This window comes from Canis lupus, chromosome 4 (genome assembly GCF_003254725.2).
Source record: "Canis lupus dingo isolate Sandy chromosome 4, ASM325472v2, whole genome shotgun sequence".
NCBI classification, from domain to species: domain Eukaryota; kingdom Metazoa; phylum Chordata; class Mammalia; order Carnivora; family Canidae; genus Canis; species Canis lupus.
In genome coordinates, this window is record NC_064246.1 from 26,426,830 (window position 1) to 26,454,045 (window position 27,216).

Sequence of the window (27,216 nt, forward strand, 5' to 3'; positions counted from 1 at the left end):
TCTTAGGAGAGCAACGCTGACATCTGGGGACCCGAGTACAGGTCAGCATCCGCGGCCTGGCTCTCTGTGTCGGGAAGCACAGCAGACCATGTTGAATTTCTTTCGCCAGCTGAATTGGTACATTAGGGTAAAAACGATTTCCACATTTGCATAGTTGATTTCATTACTACCACCATTATTGATGCCCGGCTCCTCTGAAAGAAAGGAGCCATAAAAGCAAATAAAATCACTTTGCGATTCCATTATTGGATAAATTACCACATTACTGCCTGCGTTTTAGGGCTAAAGCCATTCCCCACATTTGCATAGTTTATTTCATTATCATTATTAATAACAACAACAATAATGATGATGACTAGGATCCTTGAATGAAAGGAACTAGAAATATGGCACAGCCTGGAGCAGTCTTTATGGACTAGATGCGGTCACCCAGAGTCCCTTTATCTGCTGCCGAAACAGGCCGCTCTTTGCAGGGAACCAGGAGCTTCGCCTTAAGCCAGTTCAGGTCATGGGGACTGGATTTCTGGTCCCAGATAGTGACTGGTTACACACTGTGACTACTAAAGACTTAGACATGGGGGGCTGGGGGGCCCTGCTCAGCCAGGGAACTAGTTTTGTCGCTTCGGGAAAGGTGGGCCCAGAGCCTCCACCTCCTCATCAGTGAAATGGGGATGAAGATGCTTGCTTTGCATGTACCGGCGGCCACAGGAAATGGCACATGTGAACAGGCTCTGCAGACCGTGAAGCTGTCCAGAGGTTTCAGAGACTAATGCCACTGTTGTGAACATTGAAGTGACAGCCGTTGGCGGGTAGGCTCTGTAATGATGACAGGAGCTGTACTAGCCTGTCTCTTTGGCCGGGAGAGTCTTCCACAACCTTCCTTGGATTTCTAAGCCACCCTCCTCAAGAGAAGAAGAGAGGGGATCCTTATTCACAGCTACCAATCTTTGATGCTTATTTACAAACAGCTTCCTTTGATAACAAACCTTCCTGGGCCCATGTAGCCGCTGAGAGATGGCTCGCCCTTACTCAGCACTTTCTGAATCTATTTCTTCTCCTTGGCCATGGAGCCAAGAAGCACAAAGTCTTTTTGTCTATTAAATCCGAGGTCCTATAGCGAGAGGAAGGTCCGCCGGTGGCCGTCTACGGTTTCCTGGAGAATTTTCCCTCTGGTTTTGTTTTTATTATTTTATTTTATTTCTGCTGCACCAGGGGCTCCAAAAAAATGAATGTGTCAGTAAAGGATTTGACAGTATGTTACGACAGTCATCAATCCACCAAGCCCTGTAGCCATAAATAAGCTTCATACGCTGCCACACTAAAGAGGACAGTTTTTCTTCTCCAGGACATTGAAAATGTCACAGCGAGGGAATTGTTTGTCTCTGTCTCCACGGCAACGCCACCAGCACTTACCATTAACTTTCACACCAAGATTTTAATCAGCGCTCTTTGCGGCCTGAGACCAAGTCAACATCAGCCCAAATTTTCAAAGCCGTTATTCTAATTATGACGAGAAAGCTATAGATTGATGAGCCGAGTTTTCTGCAAGGACTGGTGGCAGTTAATTCTCGTGACCTGCGTGGCTCAGGGAGTCTCTCTTAGAGATGGAGTCTTGAAAGTTCGATTATTAGTGACAGCTTGTAAGTGAGAGGAGCCTTATCTCTCCAGAGAGTGTTGATAACTTGAGACAAGGTTTAACTAGGAAGTAGTGAGACAGTGGAAGGAGGGAAGAGGGAGGGAGGAGAGGAAGCAGAAAGTGCACACTCTATCTGCAACCTGCATCCAGTGTAATGAGAAAATACGGACAGGCACAATTTCACAAGTTGTAAATTCTGGTAGCCTTCCGTTGTGAATTCTGGGAGAGCCTGTTTTATTCAGCTATCTGATAATGTGTGAAAATATTTGTCCCTTTGCTTCATAGGTAGAGGCAAGCACTGTGTTCTAGTAAATGCATTAAGCTTCCCACCTCTCTCCTGCCCTGTTTGCTTTGGTCAGGGGACCCAAAAAGGAGAACTCGCAATTGAAGTGAAGTAGTAATTAATTTTTCAAAAAGACTCTTCCTTTCATTTCCCTTAACTGACTTCCATCCCCAGGTTTTTTTGATTCAACCTAATTTCCAGATCCTCTGGGTTAACAATGGAAGGGGTGGGTGTTTATTTATTTATTTTTTTTTGGGGGGGTGGGTGTTTAGAGTGGCCCTTATGACCATCTCTCTTGATATTTCTGTGAACCTCTCATGTTCTTTGTCCTCGTTCATCTGGCTGATGTACGCCCTTACTTTCTTGGCCATGCTTAGACAGGATCCACACTGTTGACTTCATGCCTTCTCCAAATTTGCTCTAGGAGAGTGATTTCCTAGACTCAAGACATTCTGCGGAACCTTCAGTCCTATCAGGACAGGGGTGCGAGTCTTCCCAAGGTTAGAATGCAGAGAGGCAGCATGGTGACGTCAGAAGAGCCTCATCTGAGATGCCCTGAGTCCCCACTCTCATCCCAGCTCCACCTCTACCTTGCAGAGTGGGCCTCTCCATGCCGCTGTTTTCTCATCTTGCAGGTGCGATACCTATGTAGCCTCCTTCACAACTTAAATGAGAAATAGGAATTAAATTGCCAATATTTAATATGATCATTGCATTAAAAGATATGCATGCAGGAGCTTCATCAATTGTCTGCTTTTTTAAGTTTGCTTTCTCCATAGCTGCAAAATGATGCTATTACATTTTAGAGTGTTTTCTTTTTCTCAAGTTATTTTCACATGTTGGAAGGAATCACAATTGTCTTCATTATCTTTGTTTTGCCCCTGAGCACACTGAGGCACAGAGAGGTGAAGCATCTTGCTTGTGGTCACACAGCCAATTAGAGGCCTTAGTAGGTATAGAACTGTCATCTCCTGGTTCCCAGCATGCGGCTCCCTGGACCACACTGCTTACCATATTAATAGGCTGGGATTACCAGAGAAAAGCAAACCCAATTAGTTTCTGTTGCAGCCCCTTTACAATCCTGTCTTGTTTCCCTGTGCGTTTATATGTATGTTTTAATAGCATTCCCTGCCTTTTATGCTGAGGTTGCTCGAGGTATGTTTATAATGGTGGCGTAATTATAATAATAAAATACAAATCCATCCACAGAGTGAGCTCATTACCGCTGGCCAGGTAAACAAATAGGCTTGGTGTTGACGCTGGAGCAAGGTGCTTTATTTCTAAGGTGGTGCCGCTTTGAAGCACCAGAGGGTTTGCTCATCCAGCACAGGAGGCCCTGTGTTCTCAACGTGACCGGAGTTTGGGGGCAAGGTTGAGTGGGTAACGGAGATGCTGGCCAGGTTGCATGAACACGTCTCACCCCTTTAATCTCTATTTTTCTGGGAGAGTGATGAGAAGCAAAAGGGGAAGTCATCCCTCTCATTCTCTGGCTGTGAGACCTTTCCTTGAATATGCCAATAGGCCTTTTGGCATTCAAACTCCCGGACATGGTTTCTAATGTATACAAAAGGGAAAATTATTGTTATGAACGGAGCCATAGGAGAGAGAGAGTGTGTATGTTTTTTTAAATGCCTGTCTGTCCTTGTTAATTAGAAGTGCACATATTGGGAAATTAACTATGAAATACTAAAAATGATAAATTATTCCTTATTTGAAAGTATAAATTAAAGGTTTAGTGTATATAAAATTTGTCATGTTTAATTGCAAGTTCAATTAAAATTCAGGGTAATGATGATTTATACAGGTTTCTGTGTAATTTGATATTCATTAGCTTAGCCAGACACATGCTGATATTAGCTCGTTAATTATGTTTCCTTTTGTTGAAGGCAGCCTTGTGAAAGCAATCTGCTCAAAGTTTTCTAAACTCATTCTGCTAAATGAATATTTGGCAGCTGTTCATGTTATTGAGATGGTCACTGTGGCTTCATTTCACTCCTAGGCCGCATCAATCATACCTTCTCTGTGACAAACAAGGGTTTCTCATTACAAACCCATTTAGGAAGGTTAGAGCTGACATTAAAGACTGATTGTACAGTACTCTGCTGTTACTTTGCAGTAACGTTGGAGTGGAGCCGCCACTAATATCCACACCTCCCACCTGGTCACCTCGCTTTAATACACGTGGAGCGCGAGGGTGGGATCAGCAAGGCGGTCCCAGCGTCTCTGACGCCACTGGATCTACATGAGAATTGGAGCTTGGATCTCAGAAGAAAGACCCTCCAGGGAGCCATGGCCCAGGCCCCTACTTAAACTTCCATGGTGTTGCCATACCCAGTGAACAGGTGTGGTTAAGGAGGTGCAGAGAGGTTAAGCGGTTTGCTCGCAGTAACATGTTGACTCCGAGCAATGGAGCTGAACATGACTCTTGAGGTGAAAGAGGAAATGCTGGAATGACTGATCAGGAAGTTTCCAGAAGCATTTTAACCTCAGTGGCAGAGAGCTGCAGGGATCGCCATCTGGCTGGGAAAACAACCATGTAGTAGTCCCATGCCCTGTCCCAAAATACTGAGGAGGGTTTTTAAATATTTTATGGTTTTTTTTTCATAGCTCTTACTACGTGATCTCACACTCTACTTGGGATATTGTGGAAAGACAGGCAGGGAATGTCTTTCCCTTTTGACAGGGTGAGGGTAGCTGAGGCACAGGGGAAGTTGATTGATTTATCCAAGGTCACCTATGTGGATACTGACAGACTTGAGGCTCTGGGCTTCTCTGTATGTCACAGTGCTGCAGTGGGGCCTCTTCAAGTGCACATTTATTTCCCGTTTTCTCCCCACCAACGCTGTCCCCTAAGGAGGCACCAGATACTTTGTAAATTGTGGGAATGTTGACTCTTAGGCTGACCTGGGTTTTAGTTTCTGCCCATTTGTATACCAGTAGGTAGCCGATCTGGTTTGTCATGGTAAAATGCAATGAACATTCCTTGGGAAATTATAATTTTGTATTTCTATAGCTAGGTTTATATACTTGGTTATTTTTATGTAGGAAGTAGTTAGGGACTCTTTTTTTCTTTGAAAACCATCTCTTATGCATTGGGTCTTGGGTTCAGGCCAGTGTTTGTCTTGATATCATTGCAGAGCTGATGTCTGGCCAGCTGTCCACCAAAGTTATTCTCTTCTGCAGTGAGGAGTCGTTGCTGGCCCTGCACCTTCCAGCACCCCCTCTTGCTCCCTCCCATTGAGCTCCAGTGGCTTTTCTCATTGTAGGCTCCATGATGCTTTCTTTCCCCCATTGGCCAGGTGGAGGCGAAGTACTCTGAGGTCAAACGTCCTTCTACTTTGGTAGAGTCCCAATGTAGAAGGAGCCTGAGTTCCCGAATCCCCATGTGGAAGACTGTCTAATGGACACCTGATTGGTGTTTTCATAAGTGAGAAATAAGCATCTATTCTGTGACACCCCTAAAATTTCATAGTTTATCACTGTAGCTAGCCTAAGACTCCCACTTTATTTATTTGTTCTGCAAATGTTTGTTGAAAATTTTATTCTGGGCCAAATCTTAGACTAAGGGCATACTATTCCCAATCTCAGAATGCTCAGCCATATAGAAAGGGAGCTACACAAATAGAAATCCTTCACACCAATATAATAAGAAGTACTGTAAGAGAAGAGACCCCAAAGAAGTTTTTTTTCTGAAACTTTTTTTTTCTGAAATGTCCAGTGAAATAGCAGATTTAAACTTTAATATTAGTCAAGTCTTTTATTCCAAATAAAAACATATGGGGAACCTCCAGTTCATAAAACAAAAAAATATAGAGAGACTTTGATAGAAATGGGGGCCATGAACCCACTTGGCCTTCTCTGGGAGTTGCCCCTAGGAACCCCGGGGGCTGTGTTATATCTTCTGAGAATCCAGAGAGAGAGAGTCAAACCCAAAAGTAGGCTGTTCTTTCACTGACTTTTTTTTTTTTCTCATTCTACAGGTTATGGTACATGGTGGCTTTTTATAGAACACTTACCTGTTGTCAGTGGAAGTTTGGTTGTTGGCAGATGGATAGTTTATTCTTGAACTTTTTTTGATATTTACTCGCTGCTTGACTTTGGGTATGTTATTTATCTCTTTTTGCCTCCGTTTTTTCATAGGTAAAACAGGGTTAATAATGGGGTCTGTCGTACAGGATTGTTAGGAGAACTGACCAAGGTAGCATATACATAAAGGACTGTCGCAAAGCTGTCCCATGGTGGATATTCAACAGTGTTGGCGCTCGCCAACCCATGTGTTAAAAACACCTTATATTTGTGAGCACTCCTCAATTTTGACTGAATAAGCACCAGGGTACAAGAACCTAGTTCCATATTTGGGGAATGACAACTTTGTAACAACCAGACTCTTGAACCTCTGATCGCTAACTGGTGATTTCCTTTGGTCCTATGCACTGGTCAGATACTTCTGATGATTTTCTGGAATTCAGAAGGGATTGGGATATTTCCCCATCATGTTTGTAAAGAAGCACACGCTTCTTCAGGAGCAACGCCAAGTTTTTTTTTCCTTGCTTTTCAGACTCCAGGCCTTTATGGACCTAAATAGTATAACTTGGAACTTTTCATTTTTTAATTTCACCACCTAGGTCTTATGAATGCATTTTGTCAGTGTGGAAAGCCCTCTGGTGGTCAAAGTATTCCTATGTGGCTCTTAACAGATGAGTGGAAGAAAACCAAGTTCGTGTGGAAGAGCTGTGTTCAAATTCTATTTTTCTCCTTTGCTGATATCCTTTTCTAATTAAAGCTAAAAGCAGTTGACTTTGGAATGTTTTCATTCTAAAGTTGTCTTGGGGGAAAAAACCAGAGATAGGACAGTTCACTTTATCCAGATGAAAACATTTTAGTGACAGTATTCACATTTTGGAGGGTTTTTATGCTGTTGCCCAGTTTACTGTTGTCACTCCAAGGATGAAAGTTAACATTGGATGCTCTGGCATGAGGATTCTTAGAACTTCATACAATGGTAAAGCTGCAAGAGGGAGACTTGGAGGTTATCCTCTCATTTTCTATAAAAAGAAACCGAGGTCCAGAGAGGAGAAGTGATTTGCTCAAGATGTTGTCAGCAGGGAACAGAGCCATGAGTAGGAGCCAGGTCTCTTGTGTGCTGATTCCATATTGCTTGAGGGATATCATAGTTGGGTCAAGTCAGTAAACCCCTAGTCTCCCGACAGGACCTCATCTGGCCAGCCCCATGAAACTCTGCCAGAGGACAGTTCTTCCCAGGCAAAGCACAACTCATACACTGCCTCTGGGTTACCCTGTCTCTTGATAGGAGCAAGGTACTGTGTGGGATTTTCTTTTCCTAGTATAGTATCGAAACCTGGTTGGTTGGTTGACTAGAACAATCTGGCACAAACAATCACTCTCAGTATATCCTTGCCATTGAACAACATTTCTTGGAAAGGATGTGCATTAATCTTGAGTGTGTGCTGGCTGCTGCAACTCATCATAAAGATGAATGACTGATGGGTGACCTATGTCTGGTGTCCTAGGAGGGCGGATAACTTGGAGATGCAGAAACATCTGTTCTGCTCTGAAATTGGCAAGACAAGCTGGCTTGTCCCTCCCTTCCCTGATGCTATTGCATGAGCTTACATTATTTCTCTTTGTCTGAGTCTTTGGCTAGGTTTGGTGAAGGCGGGGCCGCGAGGCCGTTCTCGGTGCACCCAGTGTGACATGGTATGGTCACGAGGAAGCTAGGGGATGGGTTGCGTGCGGGCCACTGGACACCTCTCATATATCCTCCGTTCCAGTTCCTGCCACGGGCAGTACCACCTGGGAGGGTGAGGTGCCAAAAGCTGCATGGAAGCTGGAAACGCATGGAGTTGCCCAAAGTCCTGTGGTAGCCCTGGGCTGTTCCTCTGGGTATAGGTGCATTTTCTCAAGAGGCTATTTAACTCCTTATGTCTTCATTACTGTCCTCATTGCTAAATCTCACAGGGCAGGGTTGGTTTATAATGCTTGCATGAATTAGATAGCATTCGTGAAATAGAGAACAGCTAATAAGATGGGAATTCAATTTATTTGGCATGGTCTCATTTGGGAGGTGGGATGGTGTGTTAAATCACTCAGTGTTCTTCAGCTAGCGTGCATGATTTGAGTCCTTATCTTGAGGTTAGGCACTGCGGCCCATAGAAAATAAAATGTGGCCCCTGCCTCCAAAGAGCGTAAAAATGATTTCCTTTCTGTGAGTGTTTCCTGAGTGCCTGCAGCATGCCCAGGATCCTGCTGGTGCCCGAGACTGCAGAGGTCCATGCCCCTTGCAGCAGAAGCTGTGGGCAGCCTCCCCTGCCCCCTCAGTGTTACACCTTCTGTGCACCCCTGCCCAGTACCAGCCACAAGCTCCCGCAGCTCTTAGACTTGCAAGCTTTCTCTGGCTGCTAGAACTTTATAATTATTTTTATTTTTATTTTTTTTTGCTTGTGGCAGGGCAGACTGAAAATGCCAGAGAATTAGTGACCCTCAGGTACAGCATCCCCGGCACCAGTGACTGATGGGTGTTTGGTGGGTAAAGGCCCCATCTTCCTCAGTTGGGGTAGCTCTGAGGGATGTTTTATTCTGTCTCCCAGCATTCCCCGGCTGCAGTGAGGTCCAGTTGCCTAAGGTACCTGGTAAGGTACCATGCACTGTTACTCGCTTCTTTCCCTTCCCTGTCTCACTTGCTCACTCTCCCCACTCCTGGGGTCACTTGCCCCAAAATACTTTGACTTGAATGCTCATCTCAGCATCTGTTTCTGGGGGGATCTCAGAAGTCCTTCATGGTCTGTACTGCCTTTGATAGAAGTCAGCCTCTGATGAAGGCTATCGAAGACATGCAAAGTGCCGGGGTCAAATAGGACGTGGAGGGGTTCAGTCCACATAAGAGAATCTGGGGAGACTCCTTAGAAGAGGTTACATCTGGATTAGGCTTTTATGGAATGGGTAGGGTTGTCGTTAGGAAGCTATGAAAGGGGAGGTCACCGCAGGCTGACAGCCTCTATAGAGGCCCAGAGGTGGGAAAGAATATGAGACGTGTTGGAAAATGGTGAGTATCTGGTGTGGCCGTGGTTCATGTACAAGGGGGTTGGCTGGGGAATGTAAAGGGAGGTTCCTGGGGGTCCAGTTACTGAGGGTTCAAATATGAGGCCTGGCATTCGAACCTGAGACGTGCACCCTACTTTGTGGGCACTGGTGAGTCTTGCTGTTATTCTCGCAGTGAGGGGGCAGTTTTCATCTTTAGGATCAAGGCGCAGGAATAACATCTATGAGAAATGGAAACTCGGTGAGTATGAGGCTACTGTGTGGCCCCTCAATGCTAGAGAATTTCAGACTAAGGAGAGAAAAGCGTTAGCAACCCAGGAGGTATCAGGGAAGGGGTGAGAGTGGAGCTGAGTCCATTCACTCATTGAATCCCAGCCAGCATGTACGAAAGGCCCAGGGGCAGGAGCCTAAGTTACTTTTTCCCTTCTGCTTTCCAAAAGAAACTTAAACATTTTTTATGGTCCCCTGAAGTCTCACGGGCTCTAGGGAGTGTATGTCTCATGCTCGATGGAGAAGTCAGCCCTGCTTGGCATGAGGGGAGCACCATCATTCTACCTACTTCTCTGAGGCTAAGTTCTTGCAACTCTGCTCCTACAAGGTGTAGAATTTCAGCATTAGGAGGAGGTTGACCTCAGCATTCATCCTCTAGAGGCAGAGACTTGAGGCCCTGGGCAGAAGGGCCGTTCCAGGTAGACCGGGGGGTTCCAGCCAGGAAGCCCCCGAGAAGAGTAGCAGGTGGAAAAGCGTCCCAGGGCCCAAAGGGTTATGTCTGGCTTTTTGTCTGTTGGGGTCTAGTAAGCAGGCTTGTATTGGCTTGTTTTCCCTCCAGAGTCCTTCGTGAACTTATCCTCCCAAAGACTTACCCCTCCTCCCAGCCGTGCAGGCTCCTCTGCCTTCCCTTTGGCTCCACCACCCCTCCTGCGCATTTGCAGGGACTCATCTGTCCATTGCCAGAGAAATGCCCTCCTGCCTTTCTGTGTCTTTAAAAACGATGACAAAGGAGAAGAGGCTTACTAAATAAAGTGATCGCACCGGAAAAAGGCTGGCAAAAAGAAACCACAGTGAAAGGAAGGCCCATGGTTTGGGGATTTTTTTTTTTTTTTTTTTTGCTCCTTTTCAAAAATAGTCAAAACACATGCAACACATACTTGTGAAAGGATCAAAAAGGGAGAGAAAATTGCAGCTGGCAGTTGTTTGCTCCCCTGTTATTTGGTTGCCCCTTAGCTTCCAGCTGTTGAAATGGTGAGCTGATGATAATGCGTGTTTCGCCTCTCCTGTTGGTGTTGCTGTGTTTTTATTCCACGTTTAAAAGTGAGCTTCGACTTCATGAATCCCATGTGCTGGGACAGCTGAGCTGCGGCTTTTTCTGTTCGTGTGATTTGCATCATAAGGATGCACTTGTACTGCCACCGAAGTGCCTAAAATTATGATTTTGGTGAGCAAGGGACTATTTTAACACATGCAATTTTTGGTTCTTCTTCCAAAAGTTTGGAGGCATGATTCGGTGCGCGAATGCTCTCTCTGAGTCTCTGAGCCCCACTTTCTGGTGAGAAAGAAGATTCGTTATTTCCCTTTTGTGAATTCAAAATTGTGATTGGCGAGTCTTAGGATGTCACCTGGGGTAAGATCTCCCGGTTAGCTAACCTCTCTTGTGTCCTTCTCAAAGGATCTTTCTTTGTAAACTGGGTTGGTTTGTAATTGTGTGTTTGACACCTTACTTACAGATAACTTACACAGTAGATGAGGAGTCTGCTAATTAATTAGTGTTAGTGTCATTCAGATATATCAGTACAGGTTTGGGAACATGGGGCAACATCACCTCTTGTGACTGTGGCCCAGTGCAGAGGTCAAGGTCTATATGGTGCAATTTAATTGCAAAAAAAAAAAAAAAAAATCCTCAAAATACATCTTTCCCCTCCCCACTCCCCCCACAACACATGCACACATGCACACTGCCCTTTTCAAAAAACAAGTTGTCATCTGTCTGGGTTAAGTTAGTATGTCATTCCTGGCTACAAATACCATAGCTTTGTATTATGGAGTCAAGGAAGTTTAAAGCTGACCAGGGACCTTGCCAATTCTCTTATCTAACCTTTTTTTATTTGACAATCGATAGGACTGAGGTTCAGAGAGCCTCAGTGACTTGCCCATGATCACAACTTGCAAGACAACCTGGACTGAACTCTGTTTTAGTGTCCAAGTTTGATGTCATTCCTAGACTGAACTATACTGCTCTACCCAGATTTAGAAGGGACCGAGTGGCTGGTATTACAGAGATGAGTAGACGTGGTCAACTCAGGATGTTATCTCTCATCTAGTCCTGCAGGGGTAGAGATAGGACTACAAGTAGCTAGATTACCAGGCTAGGGAATAGGTATCATGGAAGTGACCACACTTGCTATGGACTTCATGAGGGAGCAGTCCCTCTTTCTATTAATGGGTAATGGAAAAGGCTTCTTGGAGGACACGATATTTGAAGTGGGTCTGGAAGTCGACAGGGCTTTTATAGGCACTGGAGTAGACCTTATTTGATCGGTATTAATCATGTCCCTGAGCACAGAAATCCATAGAAGAGTTGGAAGGACCTGGTGGTTGTCATAGTCTGTTTTTTCCTCATCTTGATGGTTGGCTCTGGGGGTGCCAGGAATGGGCATGAGGAGCTCCAGGCCTGTCTATGTGCATGAGCACTGACCACCATGGCCCATAAGGTGCCCCTGCAGGATGCTGACCCTGCAAGTACCAAGCACCAAGGTAGTTAGGCAGTGGGTGTGGGCAGGATGGTCATTGCCTGGCAACAGAGAGACATATGGCTCTTGCTATCTGGGACACCCTTGGAGCTTTGGGCTGGCAAGCTGGAGACAACCCCTACCTGGGTAGGAATGCTGCTTCCCAGGGCCTCATCCCAAGAGGTCACCTCGTCTCCAAAGGTACAGCCTTCTGCCCTTTGAATGGAGTCGGAGTTGCCCTCAGGAACGTCACAAGTGACTTCTGAAAACTGCCCCCACCCTTCCAGGGGCTTCCTGGCATGCATCCCTTAGTCTGCCCTGCTTTTCTGAATCTTTAAAATAAGTTTTCATTAATTTTAGCTTACAGCGAAGGGAAGTAACCCGTGGCTTATAAATAATGGCAACAGTTTTATGGAAACACCTAAAAATCACCAGGGGCACATAATAAGAAAGTTCTCCATCTCCAGGTGCGAAAACACATCGCTGATTACTTGTTGAGCAAGACCCTGTCAGCTTTTTTATTACAATACATTATTGGGTAATAGTTTTAAAATTATTTATAGAAAGAAATCGAGCTGCATGGAGAATTCCATCATTTAATATGTTGTCTGTGAATCTCATTAGCCTTTGTAGCCTAGGGGTTAGGAAGGAGAACAGAGTTGGCTCTATTTTGAAGATGGAGCACTATATACACTTTTTGTCAGGGGGCTTGTTGACCTTATGTCAAGTTGCTTCTTTGCGAGTCTCTCTGTGTTACAACTCTGGTTTCCATGGTATTTACATAAACCTAGCAACAGTTTGCCGTGTAGAAGTGGTGGCAGGGCCTACGGTCTCCTCTGCCAAGGAGTAGGAGCAGAATCGAATGCTGGCCCTGCAGGCCGTCAATAGGGAACAGCGCTCGTGGGTAAGTTGTGCAGTATGTGAGGACGGTGGTGGTGGTGGGGGGGGTACAGAGGCGACGTCACCTGGACATCTTGTAGCCTCTCCCTTGTCTCCAGGTGACAGAGGCCGTTGCAGTGTTCTGTGTCCACGAGATCTGTCCTGTGAGTTCTCCCGTCCAGCAGCACATCAAGCTGCATGGATGTCACCAGTGGCGGGCATGCTGGCCCCAGTGTAGCCCTGGCCATGTTCTTTGGGGTCTTGGCAGAAGCCCATCCTGGGAGTGCTTCACTCTACACAACACACCTCTAGGTTTTCCATGGTCTCTGCTAGCCACTGACTGCATGGCTGGCTGGCCAGCAGACCCAGGGCTGAGCTCTGAGAAGGATGTACCCCAAATGCCCCTTCTAACTGGAGAACTAGCTTCCTGCATCTGGGGATGTTAGTGCAGTCAACATCAAGGCTGTGCCTGGAATCTTGGGAGGAAAATTAATATCAATTAATAGATCATTATCTAATGTGCTCTCTTTAGCCAGCCCTGCACCAGGTAGGAAGAAAATCCACAGCCTTGGAGGCAACTAGAACTGAGGTCGGACGCTGGCCTCAGAATGGCACGTTTCATCCTTCGTACCTTACAACAGGGAAGGAAACTGAAAGAAAAAAATGAAATCAAAGGGGATTCGCTGGGAGCAAACACAACAGAAAGGAGGAAAGACCTGGCTTTGAACACAGTAACCTTGGGCAAATAAAACCTTTGTAAGCCTCAGTTTCTCAGTAAAGTGAGACTAGAGGTATGTACCTTCTGGGTTTCGGTAAGGATAAAATGAGTTAAGGAAATACAGCATTTAGAGCTGTGTGTGGCCTCTGGGTGCTGTTGGATAAATATTAAGGCCCATGAGGGTCTAGTAAGTGGAAGCGCTGGGATTCAAACCAGGCAGTCTGATTACGAACTGTTGCCTTAACTATCATGCTATGATGCTTCCTAAACCCTTGTGGAGTAGATGTGTTGAGCGGGGCAGTGCACAAAGGGTAGCATCATACCAGGCAGAGAGGAGGGGCTTTGATCTTGGGGGATGGCCGTATAGTGCAGCTGAGTAGGAATGTGGGGGCCTTCCTGGGGACCTGCCCCATTCTTGGTTTGGTTCACCCGTTCACTTTACAGACCTTGATCAGACACCTGTCATACCTGAACCCAGGCACTGTGCATGAAGGGAACAGTCACTGGTAAGATGGTCCATCCCTCGAATAGGAGGTGGGAGAGGACAGTGAAGCCTGTGACATATTCGATATGGAACATGAATTCTGCAGAGTGAAAAGAGGAAATAAGAACTTTCTGAGTGTTAGGCATGCTTCTACATGCTTGACATATCTTAACTCACTTAGTCTTCATGGTGACCCTAGGAAGCCGGCACGGTATTATGTCCATTTTGAGACGAGGGACTGAGGTCCAGAGGGAAGCTTGGTAAGTTGCCTGAGGTTATAGAGCTAATAAGGGACAGAGCTAGAATGCCAACCTGGACAACATGGCCTGGATTCCTGCTCCTAAGCCTTCACTCTGCACAGCCTTGTATGGGGCCTTTCGTCGACAGTCCTAAAGCCAAAATGAAAGTCTAGCTTTGATTTGCTAAGGAACAGAAGGACAGTATAGGCTCAGGATATGTTTACCTTGCAGGTCTGTGTTTACCTCTTGGCACCATTTGGACAATCTTTTAGCAGTGTAGGTAGTTTCCTCTGTTGGTTCTGCACAGTTTAGCCCACTTATCATTCCTAGATGCATAAATACTCCTGTACGAGGGAGTGATCGTAGGTTTTTAGATGCATGGAATCTCAGTTAGGCAGTCTTTGGAGCTCATCTCATGAATACTCAAGGCTATACTCACCAAAAGAAGCTTTTTTGGAATTTTAACACATTCTATAAAAATTTTTGCTACATTTATAAGGCTGTAGCTTCTGTGGAGGTATCTGTTTGATTGGATATGTTTCCTCTCTCCTTGGGATTTGTCACCTGGAGAAGATCTGGAGGCAGTCCTGGGGGTCTGGAGAAATGTTCTCATTTGCTGTGGGTCCCTGCTATGTCCAAGTAGACAGGATGCTAAAAACTTGATTTTCAAAGATGCATTGTCCCTGAATTATTAATAATTATCTCTCCCTTCTCCGCCCCCCCCCCCTCTTCTCCGTCTTTCTTTGTGAACATCATCATCATGACAAAAACCCTTGAGTTGACCTTAGTCCGGTTTGTTAGTTTTCTTCTGCTGGAATCTGAACACTCAGCTAGATTCTCGTCATGGAGAGATGCCTCCTCTTTCTCAGGCTTTTCCACATCCCCAGCCCTGGTGAATGCAAGAATCTAAGAGCTTGACAACAGGTCAATGCTGTAATCTCTCCTCTCCAAGTTTCTCCATGCACTTTACAGGTGAAGAGGCCAATGTGTGGAGAGGAAAGTTCTTAAGAAGAGTCCTTTAGCTGGTTATGGCAGGGCTGAGTCCGGGAACTGTATTTTCTTCTCCTTCATAGTACCACATCCTAGATCCTCCTCTATTTTGGGCACAAAGATCTTCTATCACGTTCTCAAAAATGTCAAAAGAAAGAAAAGAAAAATGAAGCATGGCTCAGACTGGGTCTCATGGTACCAGTCATGAGAGGTGTCCATGACTTGCTGGGTCCCCAGAAAGTGCCTCTCCCTCACTGTGTGTGCAGCTGTGTGCACTTGCAGCCGAGGCTACCCCCTGCAGAGCGGGTGTGAGGGTGGGCGGCTGGCCCATCTCGCTACACTAGAGTGATTTCCTAGAGAGAGGGGAATGGGTTTTGTGTGTGGTCTGTCTAATGCCTCTCACATCCAATAACTTTAAAACCAATCAAATTAATAATGTAGGGAGAAGCAAATGGAGTCACTCCTTAGATATTTAAACAGGAATATTGCTGCCACTTACATGTAAATCTTTAATAGGATATGAGATTTGGCAGTAAACAACAACAAAAAACAATAAATAAACAAAAATGCCAAGTGGCTGGAGGCCTGGTTCTTTTGCTCTATTTTAGGTTCAATCATACCTGCCTGATGTTAGCTTCCTCAAATAGATGTATTTATTGAGGTCCTACTTCATACTGGGTGGTGTGTTTTCGAGACTAGATCATAAAGTAGAGCAACATACGGTCTTTACTCCCAGAGGATGGAAGATGAATCCAAATACATATCAGGCTGTGCCAAACGTCAGCCTGGTTCTCTATGTACTCTCTGCTCCAGCCATGCAGGGGAGGGATGGATGACGTGTAGGGCTAATTCCCCTCCAAAGTTTATGCCATGAAATATTTTCACTTGGATGTAGTGTGTGGGGCTGAATCTCTCTTCTGTAGGAGTCAGTCCGGAGAACTTTCAGAGGAGTCATTGAAGACCTCTAACCAACATAGGAAAGAGCTGTGGGTTTGTGTGTAGGGTGGGGGGTGCCCACACCCCGGCACGAATGCTTCTGTCTTTTAGGTCCTGCGGGGACTTCCTGCAGTAAGAGCGAGGCTCCTCCAAAGTTACTTTTAAACCAAACCAAAGCACGTTTTATTTTCAGGATCTAAAATTTCAAGAGGAAGTTTTCCTACAACTCTGTTTATATATCCCCTTCCTCCTTCGGATCCTTCCTGACCAGGCATTTAATATTTGATAAGCTTCCTATTCCATTGCCTCACCCCCAGTTTCTGTCATCCAGACTTATTAATGTGTCTCAGAAGTAAACTCCTTCATCCTCCAATTGTTCTTCCCACTCCTACCCTCCCACCCCCACCTTTCTCTCCATCGACCTCCCTTTTACTTTTTATCTCTCTTTTCTGGTTCCTCTGCTGTGGTGAGTAAGAAGAACCAAATGTGACACTAGAACAGGTCTTTATTCCCAGTTGGTGTCTGTGTCCTGTGCATCTAGGAGGCCAGACTTCCCAACAGTTGGGGTGGGAGTAGGGGTGAATCATGGCGTCCGCCTTCGTTCCTTCCACATTCCGTTTAGCAAACTGCTTTGTAGGGCTAACTCCTCCCTTTGAGGCAGATCTCTTACTCTTCACCAAGAGGCTGCTCATGCTCTGAAGCTTTAAATGGTCACCGCCTCAACAGTCTTTTTCCTTTTTCTCAGGCCTGACCACATGGGATATGGTTTGGTTTGCCTTTCTTGATATGTCAGATTGGTTGGGATGACCCTGCTTGGTGGACACTGGGCATAAATGTGTAATGTGTTCAGATCGGGTATCTGAAGCTAGGAGAAAGGTGTGGAACTGTCCTTGCCAGAAGCCCTCTTGTCTGTTTGATTGGTTGTTACTGGCCACTGGGAAGTCGCCTCCTGCCATCTTTTTATTAGTGTGATTAAGCGTAGCCTCCTTACCCAGATTCCCATCCTTGCTTTACATTTACCCTTCGATGCAGGGTCCTGACAGTTGGGCCATCTCTTCAACTTATGTATTTAATGCCTCCTGTACTTTTCACCATGGGCACAAGTCATCGATTGTGTGACTCTTCTCCCAGAACTCAGATGAGGCCTCAGAATCTTGTTCAACAGTGGCCTGAAAGGAGCCACCAAATGACTAGATTTATCATGAGAATTAAAACCTATTTGCTCTCATTGCATCTAGCCCAGACACTCATTTTCATTTGCAGTGTAGACTTCTCGATAGGCTTTTCCTTCCCTAGTCTTGACAATTTTATTTTCTGTCTTCTGTTCTTCATCTATTATTGGTGCTGCTGAGGAGAAGGATAGTAGTGTTTAGGAAGCTCTGACAGTGTGCCAGACCATACAGGGTACTATGCACAGATTAATTCTTTCAGTCCTTATAATAACTGTGAGGAATACTTACCCTCATCTTACAGAGAGGAAAATGGGGGCCCAGAGAGGTTAAATGACTTTCCTAAGGTCACGCAGTAAGTCATTGTCTGAGCTGAACCTAAGACATGCTCTGTCCTTTTCTCCCTGCCTCAGTACCAACATCCTTAGCACCTCATTACATCTTCCATAGTCACTGAATTTTATTCTTTATCATCATGGCTTACCTAAATACTGACTGCATTGGAAAAATTAAAATTATGGTCTCCTTAATAAAATAACTTTGAAGGGGGTGTAGATGTCTGCACTGGGAATACTTTTTGTGTGTGAAACAAAAATTCAACTTGTTATAGTCAATGAAGTCAATGGTTCAGTTAATAATGCCCCTAATGGCATAATTCTGCTCAGTGCCAGTGATGGATACCTTTAAAATCAGAGACTAGATTTAATGACAAGACATGCAGAAATCAGTGCTGTCATAAATACAGCTGGGATGAGAACTCCATGGGAGAGGAAAACCCCTAGAAACCGCTTGACATATTGGTTTCAGTCTCATAAATCTCTGCTCTCCCAGCCCTTCCTGTAAATCCCCATCCATCCCAGCAACACCCGAAGCATTTCCCCCTGTGCAGCGTGTTTGCATTTCCCCATGGCTTTTCTGTGCTCAGACATTGGCTTGTAGATCAACGCAGTTACCCATGCGCTGCTGGGGCCTGGGAGAGCTTTTTTCCTTTGTGCTTGTTCCATACAGGAGGAAAATATTTTTAAAGACCCTTTTTGAGGATGTCTTGAGACTCCAAGTACCGTGCCTTCCGAAGGCGTGACCTTCTATTTTACGAATTCTCCTCCTCTGCGCTCCTCTCTACCCCACTTGTATGGGAATAAGTCTCTCCAGAGACTCGCCGTGGCCTAGGACCAAGATGTAGGCCAAGTGGAAACACACCAAAGTGATTTAATAGAAAAGGTAATTCCTATTCAAACGGGATGGTCCCTTATTCATTTCCTCGGATTATCATCAAATTTATGTCACCAGCAAAGGAGCTTTATTGAGTTTCACAGAGATATTCCTTTTGCTCTCATTGTCGTTAGTTGGCACGCTGACATTTTCATATGTGTCTCAGCTAATGCCTCAAAATTACTCCATCTACAAATGTAACAATTGAACAGATAATTTTAATAAGATTCAGCTTGACTTCAGACTGCACTCCTTCCTTTCTTTATAGAATGCAAATTGTAACCTGTTTTTAAAGCCGTGCAATGCAGTGAACTTTAATGGGATTTGACAACATCATATTAAGCACAACAACTACGCATAATGTACCGAAAAATTGGACGTGAAATTGGAAACATAGCTGAGAACAAAGTAAATTTACATGGTTTGGTAGTTTGAATGTCTGATATCATATTCTCTCATGCAAGCCCCATAAAAAAGCAAAGGATTTAACAATGGATATCAGCAGAAAGTGCTTTTAAAGTTAAAACTGATGGATGGCTTGTCAAAAAAAATAATTGCATTGGTTGGAAAGTCGGGATGCGTGCTGAGGGGGAGAGAACAGGATATACAGAGAGGATGATGGGAAGTGACAGTGGTCTGTCAGGAAGGACTGGCTGCCCAGAGGAGTGTGAAGTCGGAGCTATAAGGTGGCAGAGTAGAACAGGCTGTCAGAGCGGGAAAGTGGCTTTAATACCCTGCAAAGCAAAGGAATCCGCCTGTCAGCTTTGCTCAGCCGTGCTGAAAGAGGAAGAGAACATGGCATAAAGTTAGAGACATTAAACAGGGTGGGGGTGCGGGGGCCTGCGCGGGGAGCACAGGCAGCCAGAGCGCAGGGGATGGGAGGCGTCTCCTGCGGGTTTCTGAATATTTTCTTTTCCATTATGATTCCTTTTTTTTTTCTCTCTCTCTCTCAAGGGCCCCTGAATTAAATTTGAGGGGCTGAGGGTTCCATTCTGCTTTCGAGGAGGAGGGTGATCTCCGTAGAGGCGCACCCTGGCCCAGCGGGTGGCTCTCTTACAAGGACACCTAGGGACGCCTCGGCGCATCTCTGCCTTCCCAGATCTACAGCCTCATCTGCTGACCTTTTCTTCCCTTCGGGTTATGCTGTCCGTCTTCCTGGGGCCGACACTGATATCAAGTCACTCTGGGACTAGCTTATCTTCTGCCAAAGCGCTTTGAGGACTTAACACTTCAGCCGTCCAACAGGATCATGATTAAAATGCAATAATCTGATGATTTTTCCATAAATATTTTTTTGCTCTATCAGCATTAGGTTTTGAATAATTTATTATTCTTCCTTAATATACTCCTGGCGATGAGGTTAATTTGGTCATCTTGCAGGGGCCTGGCTGGTAATGAACATTTTTATATCAGGCCTTGGAGTACTTCCTCCGTACACACATCACATCTTTACGATTTAATTGCCCCGGTTGCTTGAGAGCGTTGGAGTCTAGGAGGGGTTGAAATAGAGTAGTTTCTCTTATTAAAAATGTTTTGTGTCCCTGACCTTAAAAAAAAATACATATGTTCTGAGCACCGTCCAAATTCTTGAGCTGCCTGTAGCCCCGATTCAAGTTTAGATTTGCCATGGCAGTTTGGAAAGAGGGTGGCGGGACTTCTTTCCGAAGAAATGACTGGGCCAGTTGTGGGGGAAGAAGATGGTCGTAGTAGTGGCAGCAAGCAACCACTTATGTATGTACTTCTTTTGTGCCAGGCAGTAATCTAAATGTTTTACACATAACAACTTTACGAGGTAGGTTCTACTAATATTGCTCTTTTGCAAATAAGGAACCAGAGATGTTAAGTCACTTGGACGAGGTCACACAGCAAGGAGGAGGTGGGATTAGGATTCAAACTCAGCAGTGTGACAGCAGGGACTATGCTTTTAATCAGGGGGCTGCAGCTGTGTGAGCATATGGGGATGCATTTAGATGCCAGGGGGGTTCCTGTTTTATTTCTGTTTTTCTGGTGTGTCCGATGCACTCCAGGAAGGAGGTTACTGGAATCAGGCAGCAACAACAGGCAGACGAGGCCGAGCTGAGGAGGGAGGGGGTCTCTTCGCTGTGCTGTCACTAGCTTGACAAGAGGGGGCAGGAGAGAAAAAAGACCAAAGGATGGAAGAGCTGTCCTGGCCACAAAGGCAAGCCAGCTTCCAAGCCTGAATGAAAATGCTCACCTGAAATCCTCAGTCTCGTGCTCTGAAGGCAAATCCGTACTTACACAACCACGTTCGGCTCTAGGTTGTGGTAAACCGGTTTCCAGAAGATGAGCGCCTCTGCTCTTGGCCTTCCCAATGCCTGGCTGCACATGTGAGCCAGTAGGCTGCCCTTTTGTATCCTGAATTCATCCAGTATAGTGTGACATTGCTCATTAAATGGATTAAATAGTAGGGTCGGGCCCTGGGTGTTTGTGGGCACAAGGGAGCATCTGTGATGACACCCAGTCTATGGTCCTGCTGGAGGTTACCGTGCTATGCCACCGCGCTTCATTGCCTGGTCATGTTGCCATCATCCTACTTTCCTGGGCCTGTACCTTTGCTGCAAACAAGCAGGGTGGCTTTCTATGCAGTGGGCTGTTTTCCTGCCCCAGCAGATTTTTTTTTTTTTTTTTCCTGGGAATCTCCTGGGACCCTTCCAGAGTTCTACACAGGAAGACACACACCTCTCATTGTCTTTCTGCACCCTGCTGGATCCATTGCGGCCTGGGGTGTCTCTAAGGCGCCTCCTCCAGGGCTCTGTGTTGCCCTGTGGCTGTAGCAAATCTAAATGCTGGACAGCAGCACTGCTGGCCTCAAGTTGGATCTCTGGGGACATAATTGACATTTTGAATCAAAGAATTTCAGAGTTAGAGTGGATAGAGTTTACCCGGCCTTTTCAGGGTTCCCCTCTTGGGGGATGTCCAGGAATAGGGAACTCACTAGAATTAGGGATACTGCAAACCAGCTTGAGACAAGAAGAAAGTTTGTTCTTAAGACGAGCCTGGAACTTTCGTCCATTGGTCCTGGCTCTGACTCCTGGGGCTACACAGATCCCACGTGTGAAATGTGTAAGTCATATAATCCACTATAAAACCACGTAAGTCTTCAGCCTGCGACATGCCTGTCATCTTCCTCTGCTGCTGTTCCCTTTATGTTTGTTGGAGATCCTCATAGCTAGAGAGACCCTCAGTTGGAATTCTTCCCCTTGCTCCCCCCTTCTCTTCCCTCCCTTATCCTACTTTCTCTAAACTTACTCTCGGCAGTTTTTATGGTGCACCTACTCTTGCACCAAACTGTTTCAGATCCTTTCATTCACGTGGGACCTGAGCTCAGAATTTAAATATGAGCTCCTGACTTGAGACAAGGGGAACAAGACACGTCTGCATGGTGACACCTCAAGCTGGTGCTGCCGTTTCTGTTTTACAAATGAAGCAGATGAAGCTCAGAAAGGTTGAGTTGCTTGCCTGAGGACACACAGCTAGTGAACAGTGGAATAGATTTGGATTCTGGTCTTCTGACTCCAAAGCCTCAACTGTTTATTTATAGGGCATGTGCAGTGTACTGGTTCTAAGGGCAGGATCCAGAACCCAGCAGGCTTAGGTTTAAATCCTGGCTCTAACACATACCAGTGGGTGACCTTGGGCAAGTTGCTTGACCTCTCTGTTACCATCTGTGGAATGGTGATAATAATAGTACCTCCCTCATAGGGTTACTATGAAAATGAAATGAGATAATGGGTATAAAGCACCTGGCACAGCACCTGTATGTGATAACCATTCAATAAATGTTAGTTTAATATCCTCCTCCTCATCACCATTATCACTTTTTAAATTAGGTTAGGGAGAGCCAGAGCTCCGCACCCTGGGATACAGAGCCTGGAGGGCAGCCTCCTAGTTCTCGTTGGGGGCGGGTGTCAGCAGATTCACGGGGTGGGTGCAAACAGCCCTTCATACTGATGCTTTACAATTGAGGCTGGGCAGGGTCTAGAGAGGGTGGCAGTGGCTATTTTTTTGTGTGGGTTTTTTTTTTTTTTTTTTTTTTTTTTTTTTTTTTTTTTTTTTACACTTTGAGAAGATTGCTGCAGTTATCTGGAAATCTATTGCTCGGGCAAAAGCAGGATTGCGTGATACAATTTAAAAGGCCGGCAGCTGCATTTCATCCTTTTCACAAGAAAATAACCCCTTACTCCAGTGAAGCTAAAAATAAAAATGGCAGTACATTTGGCAACCACGCTCCTTCCTTTATTACCTCAGCAGTATCTGAATAAAATGTCTTATTAAGCAAGATATAAGGGCAATGAAAAGGAGAGTAAGTCAAATTAGTTGACATCGAAAGCTTGGTGCATCATATACAGCGAGGGTAGTTACTGTTTAGTAAAATGGATTTAATGCTTAATATAAGTGCTGATATTTAGATGGCTATATTTTGGCAACTCAGGGGAAAGAGTGGTGGCTTTTGAGCCAGTAGATCTAGGTTTAGGTCCTGCCCTTTCACAAACGACTCATATACCACCAGGTGATTTGCTTTATCACCATGGGTCCCACATCCTCCATATGCTAAAGGACGGGTGTTTCCTGGAGCCCAGTGGCTCTGCAGCAGGATCTCAGGGTCCAGAGCCCTGAGAGCCTGGGGAGGGGGCTGATAAACAGGGCTCTGGAAACCCACCCTGTCCATAGGTTGGACAGGTACTGTACTGTCTATACCTGCCTTCCATTTGGGGGGGCGGGGAGTGGTCATTGGTTGAGAATTTCTTTGAAGAAAGTATTGCACTGCCAAAGAAGAGGTATCAGAACCACCAGATCAGATTATTTCCAGGAAGCCTGGCAATGCTCACTTTGGAAAGTTCTGTGATGCCCAAGGAATTGACCTAGCTTTGGAAGCAATCTGGGCCCTGTGTCAGCTCCACCACTGTCTGGGGTCATTAAAACCTGCATGCCCAGGGGGCAGGGTGGTGCCCTAGAACACAGCGTGAGGCACGTGTGACCAGGGAAGAGAAATGGTCTCAAAGCCTTTCATAAATGTGGATGGGTGCAGGGTGTGCACACGTGTGTGTGTGTGTATGTGTATGAGTGTGAGTGTGTATCTGAGCATTTTGATGCATTCATTGTGTGAATGAATGAGTTTGTGCATGAGACAGTAAAGCCCATATAGGAATCTGCACCTCACATGTTTTTGCAGAGAAGTTGTAAGCACGGCCATACCTGTGAGGCTTTGTGCTCTGGGTACCATCCTCGGCTGCCTTTTGTCTCATTTATGCTTGCCAATGCCATGGTGCATTAGCTTCTATCTTTCTGCTGAAGTGAGGAAACTAAGTCTTGGAGAAGCTGAGTAATTCCCCCGAGGTTATGCAGCTGATCATTTCCAGGGTAGAGGGGTCATGGAACGTCTTTGTTCATCCTGTGGCTGGGATCTGCCTCCAGCACCTCGGTGGGTTCTTTCTCCTGTGCTGAGCTGATGGCTTTCCTACCTGAGAGTGGGTTACCAGCTTAGCCACCTTCCTCAGTTCAAAGAAGTAAGGATGGCTCATTCTTTGCTGTTGAGATCTTGATGCCAGGGGCAAGAGAAAGGAAGCCCAACATCAGAGCGCCCCTCACCTCCACAGCCATCCCACTTCTGGGTGAGGAGGAGTGTGTCTCTAAAGTACTAGAAACAACTGTAGGTTCATCTTTCAGGATTCTTTGTTTTGTTCAAGTGCCCATCTTATTACTTTTAGGGATCTTGTAGTTGACGTTTACAATGGCACAGGATGACCAGGGTTTATCCCAACCACTTGTTTTTGCCAAAAATTACTAATGTACTGTTTAAAAATAGGCCAACCAGCAACAAGTACTATGCAAAACCATCCTTAGGTATTACTGAAAAGTATCTGAGTACAGTATCCACCCTGAGACCCTAGCAGATCTTGTTATCTTTTATTTATACCTTGAAGCACATTGAAGACTTTGTCAATCATTCTACTTCCTTGGATTCATATGAAGAGAAGCTTTTATTCTGAAGAAAATATCATGAGAACCCTGAGTAGATTTAGGCTCTGCTTCTGATGGTTCAAAAAGCCTAAACATAGCTAATAAGCATCTTTTTACCTGTTTTGCTTAAGACTAAGATCTTTTACAAACATCTCTCACTAGGACCATCAATCATTGTTTGGAAACTGAAATTTTATCAAGCAAAATGGGAATGGATGAAGGGCAAGCTTTTTTGCAGTGTGAAGCTTAGGCCTTTCATAAAAGTAACACTTTTGGGGATTTCTTGGTGCCTTATTTGGAGATGAAGGGAAACTGGAACCTTGCTCACTGCTGGTGGGAGAATAGGCTGATGCAGCCATTTGGAGAAATCCGGAAGTATTGACCAAATCAAACATGTGTACTCTATGACCTATTGGCCTTGCTCTTGGATTTATAGTTCAGAAAAGTTCTACAGTAAGAGGACAGGGGATGATGGTGATGACGATGTTATTGTTGGTTTCAATGATCATGACCTTTAGACTGAAGGTAATTTAGGTTGGAGTTATTGCTAATTGGCCAAGACTCATCTCAGGTATATTCTTTGTTAGCCATTTGTCAAAGTTGCAGAGACTGCTTTCATCTGAATTCCTTATCCCTGGTATATATTCTTGCAGAATACAAGGTTCATTTAGTTCATGTTACTGGAGTTTGTATTGCGAACGTAAATTGTGATTTCTTAGAAGGGAAGTAATCTTGGACAATAGAAAAATAGAACCCTGAATTCAAGATTGGAGATTGTTTAATCCAACTCAGAGGCCTAATAAAGATCCCACTTACAGTCTTCTCTATAAGTGGTCTGCTTGGATTCTCTTCATACCAAGGCATTTGCCACTTCCAGAGTTATAGCATCTCCCAAAAACAAATAATAAGGTTCTGAGGTTTTGGCACTATTAGACCAAGTAGCAGGATTTTGTCAACTGAATTCCTCAGGCATTTTTGGGGAACAGACAAGGGTAAGATGATGTAATTCTATTTCATCTAGTTCCAGTCACTGCATGGATTTGCTTGACAGCCCAAACCATCTTTTACTCTAAGTTACAAACAAGTTTAAGAACCTAAGTGCTTCTCCAGGGTGGAATCAGCTGCATCTACCCAAGAAGGTAAGATTTTCTGGATAGGTCCTGGGCATTGTGAATAAGGAGAGTGGAGCCCACTTCCAGTGTCCAAGGTTAGTCCTCTCACAGGTTCATTGGGAAGGAAAAAGGCATCTCGGTCACTGCCAAATTTGACCTTGCCAGAACTTATGAGTAACCATCTCTGTGTCTAAACTGCTATCATTAATTGAGTGGCATTTTGTATCGAGGGCCTTCAGTTTAGAATTTCTGTCTATAGCCTCATGGAGACCCAGATTTCTGGGATATCAGCTGGGGTACCAGCTAAAATGATAATGATATAGTTATCGTGATTTCCCAACTGAAGATAGACTTGCCAAAATACTTTTGGGAATTTTTTAAAAAAGGTTAATTTGTTCATGAGTGAGAGATGCACAGAGACAGAGACACAGGCAGAGGGAGAAGCAGGCTCCCTGTGGGGAGCCCGATGCAGGACTTGATCCTAGGGACCTCAGGATCATGCCCTGAGCCAAAGGCAGATGGTCAACCACTGAGCCACCCAAGCATCCCACTTTTGAAAATTGATATTGTTTTTATAAGGCAAGGATCTGAATGGGAAGTAAACATGTGAAACAAGAATCTGCGTTATTACCTTCCTCTGAGCTGCTTCTTGAGGAAATTCACTTGAGAGAACACTTGTGCCTCAGTGAGACTCTTAACCAGAGAGAAGAAATTAAAAACTCTCTGGGGGCTCTTCACATCCTCCCTCATCAGCATTATTGGACCACCTGATGGGAAATCCTCCTAGGGAAATCCTGTCCGTGGAACTATCTTTGCCAGCTATGTAGCCACATTCAGGGTGTCCAGTACTTCTAGATTAAGGAGTCTGCATTCATACAGCAGGATCACCCAAAACCATTGTGTTTTACCTTGTGGCATCTGCACCTCACCACGTTGAAACTGCATTTGGCTTCAAAATCCCTGAGACCTTAGTCACACACAGACTGCCCAGCTCAACAAAACCCATGCAGTTGACTTCGTTGTTACCATGAGAAGATAGACATTCTGAACTCTCTTAATAACTAATTGTTGTCCCTGGTACCAGTAACAAGTTCCTCGGAGTTCTCTTTGCCAAGTTTGATAACTCAGTACATATATAATGTCTTTTGCTCTTTTCCTATGACTATAGCTGCATACGAGCCTGAAACACTAATTCATACTGATGCTCTTTTGCCACATGATTTTGATTTAAAGCTTTCTGATCAAAAAAATAAAAAATAAAAAAAAATAAAGCTTTCTGATCTACATAACCTGACAGATTAAGCCACACAACCTACAAATGACATGTCTTGGGCTCTCCTTCCAGTTGGGTCAGTAGAAGGTTGACTCTGGAACAGCTCAATATTCCAAGCAACCAGCCTGAGTAAAAAAAAAAAAAAAAATCATACCATTTATCCTTAAGGATCATCATCACTTTATTTTGGCCATTCTATATACGATACTTTGTGAACTTCACACATTGAACAACTGACTGAAATTTACACTGAGGAGGCTAGAATGGATTATGATGATGAAGACCATTAAGGATAATATCAAGCTATTTGGCATAAGCCACCAGAAATGGTATATGTGAAGATGATTTGTGAAGTATGAAGTTAGTTGACCAGTGCCTTCATCAAGAATCAGTTTTAATTCTGTAGAAATATCGAGGCATGGATTTCTTTTCAAAATGACTCCAGATGCTCACAGATACCCTAGTTCTAGCCCTTTTAAAAATAATCACAGGTACTTTCAACACATGGCATCCCAGAT

At 44.9% G+C, this 27,216-nt stretch overlaps 1 protein-coding gene and 1 long non-coding RNA gene across 13 annotated transcripts in view; both read left to right on the forward strand.

The window, feature by feature from the left end:
* Nucleotides 1-19,620, forward strand: part of LOC112651747 (uncharacterized) — a 161,367-nt gene extending 141,747 nt beyond the window's left edge. Inside the window, exons 1-4 of one of the 2 annotated variants that reach the window (XR_007410034.1) lie at nt 11,853-13,374; nt 18,128-18,340; nt 18,600-18,739; nt 19,286-19,620. This is a non-coding gene — a long non-coding RNA (uncharacterized LOC112651747). Of the gene's footprint in view, nt 1-11,852; nt 13,375-18,127; nt 18,341-18,599; nt 18,740-19,285 lie in introns of those variants that run through there. The other variant, XR_003130998.3, reaches the window with a different exon arrangement.
* Nucleotides 1-27,216, forward strand: part of LRMDA (leucine rich melanocyte differentiation associated) — a 1,023,935-nt gene that overhangs the window by 438,504 nt on the left and 558,215 nt on the right. The gene's annotated exons all lie outside the window — the stretch shown is intronic.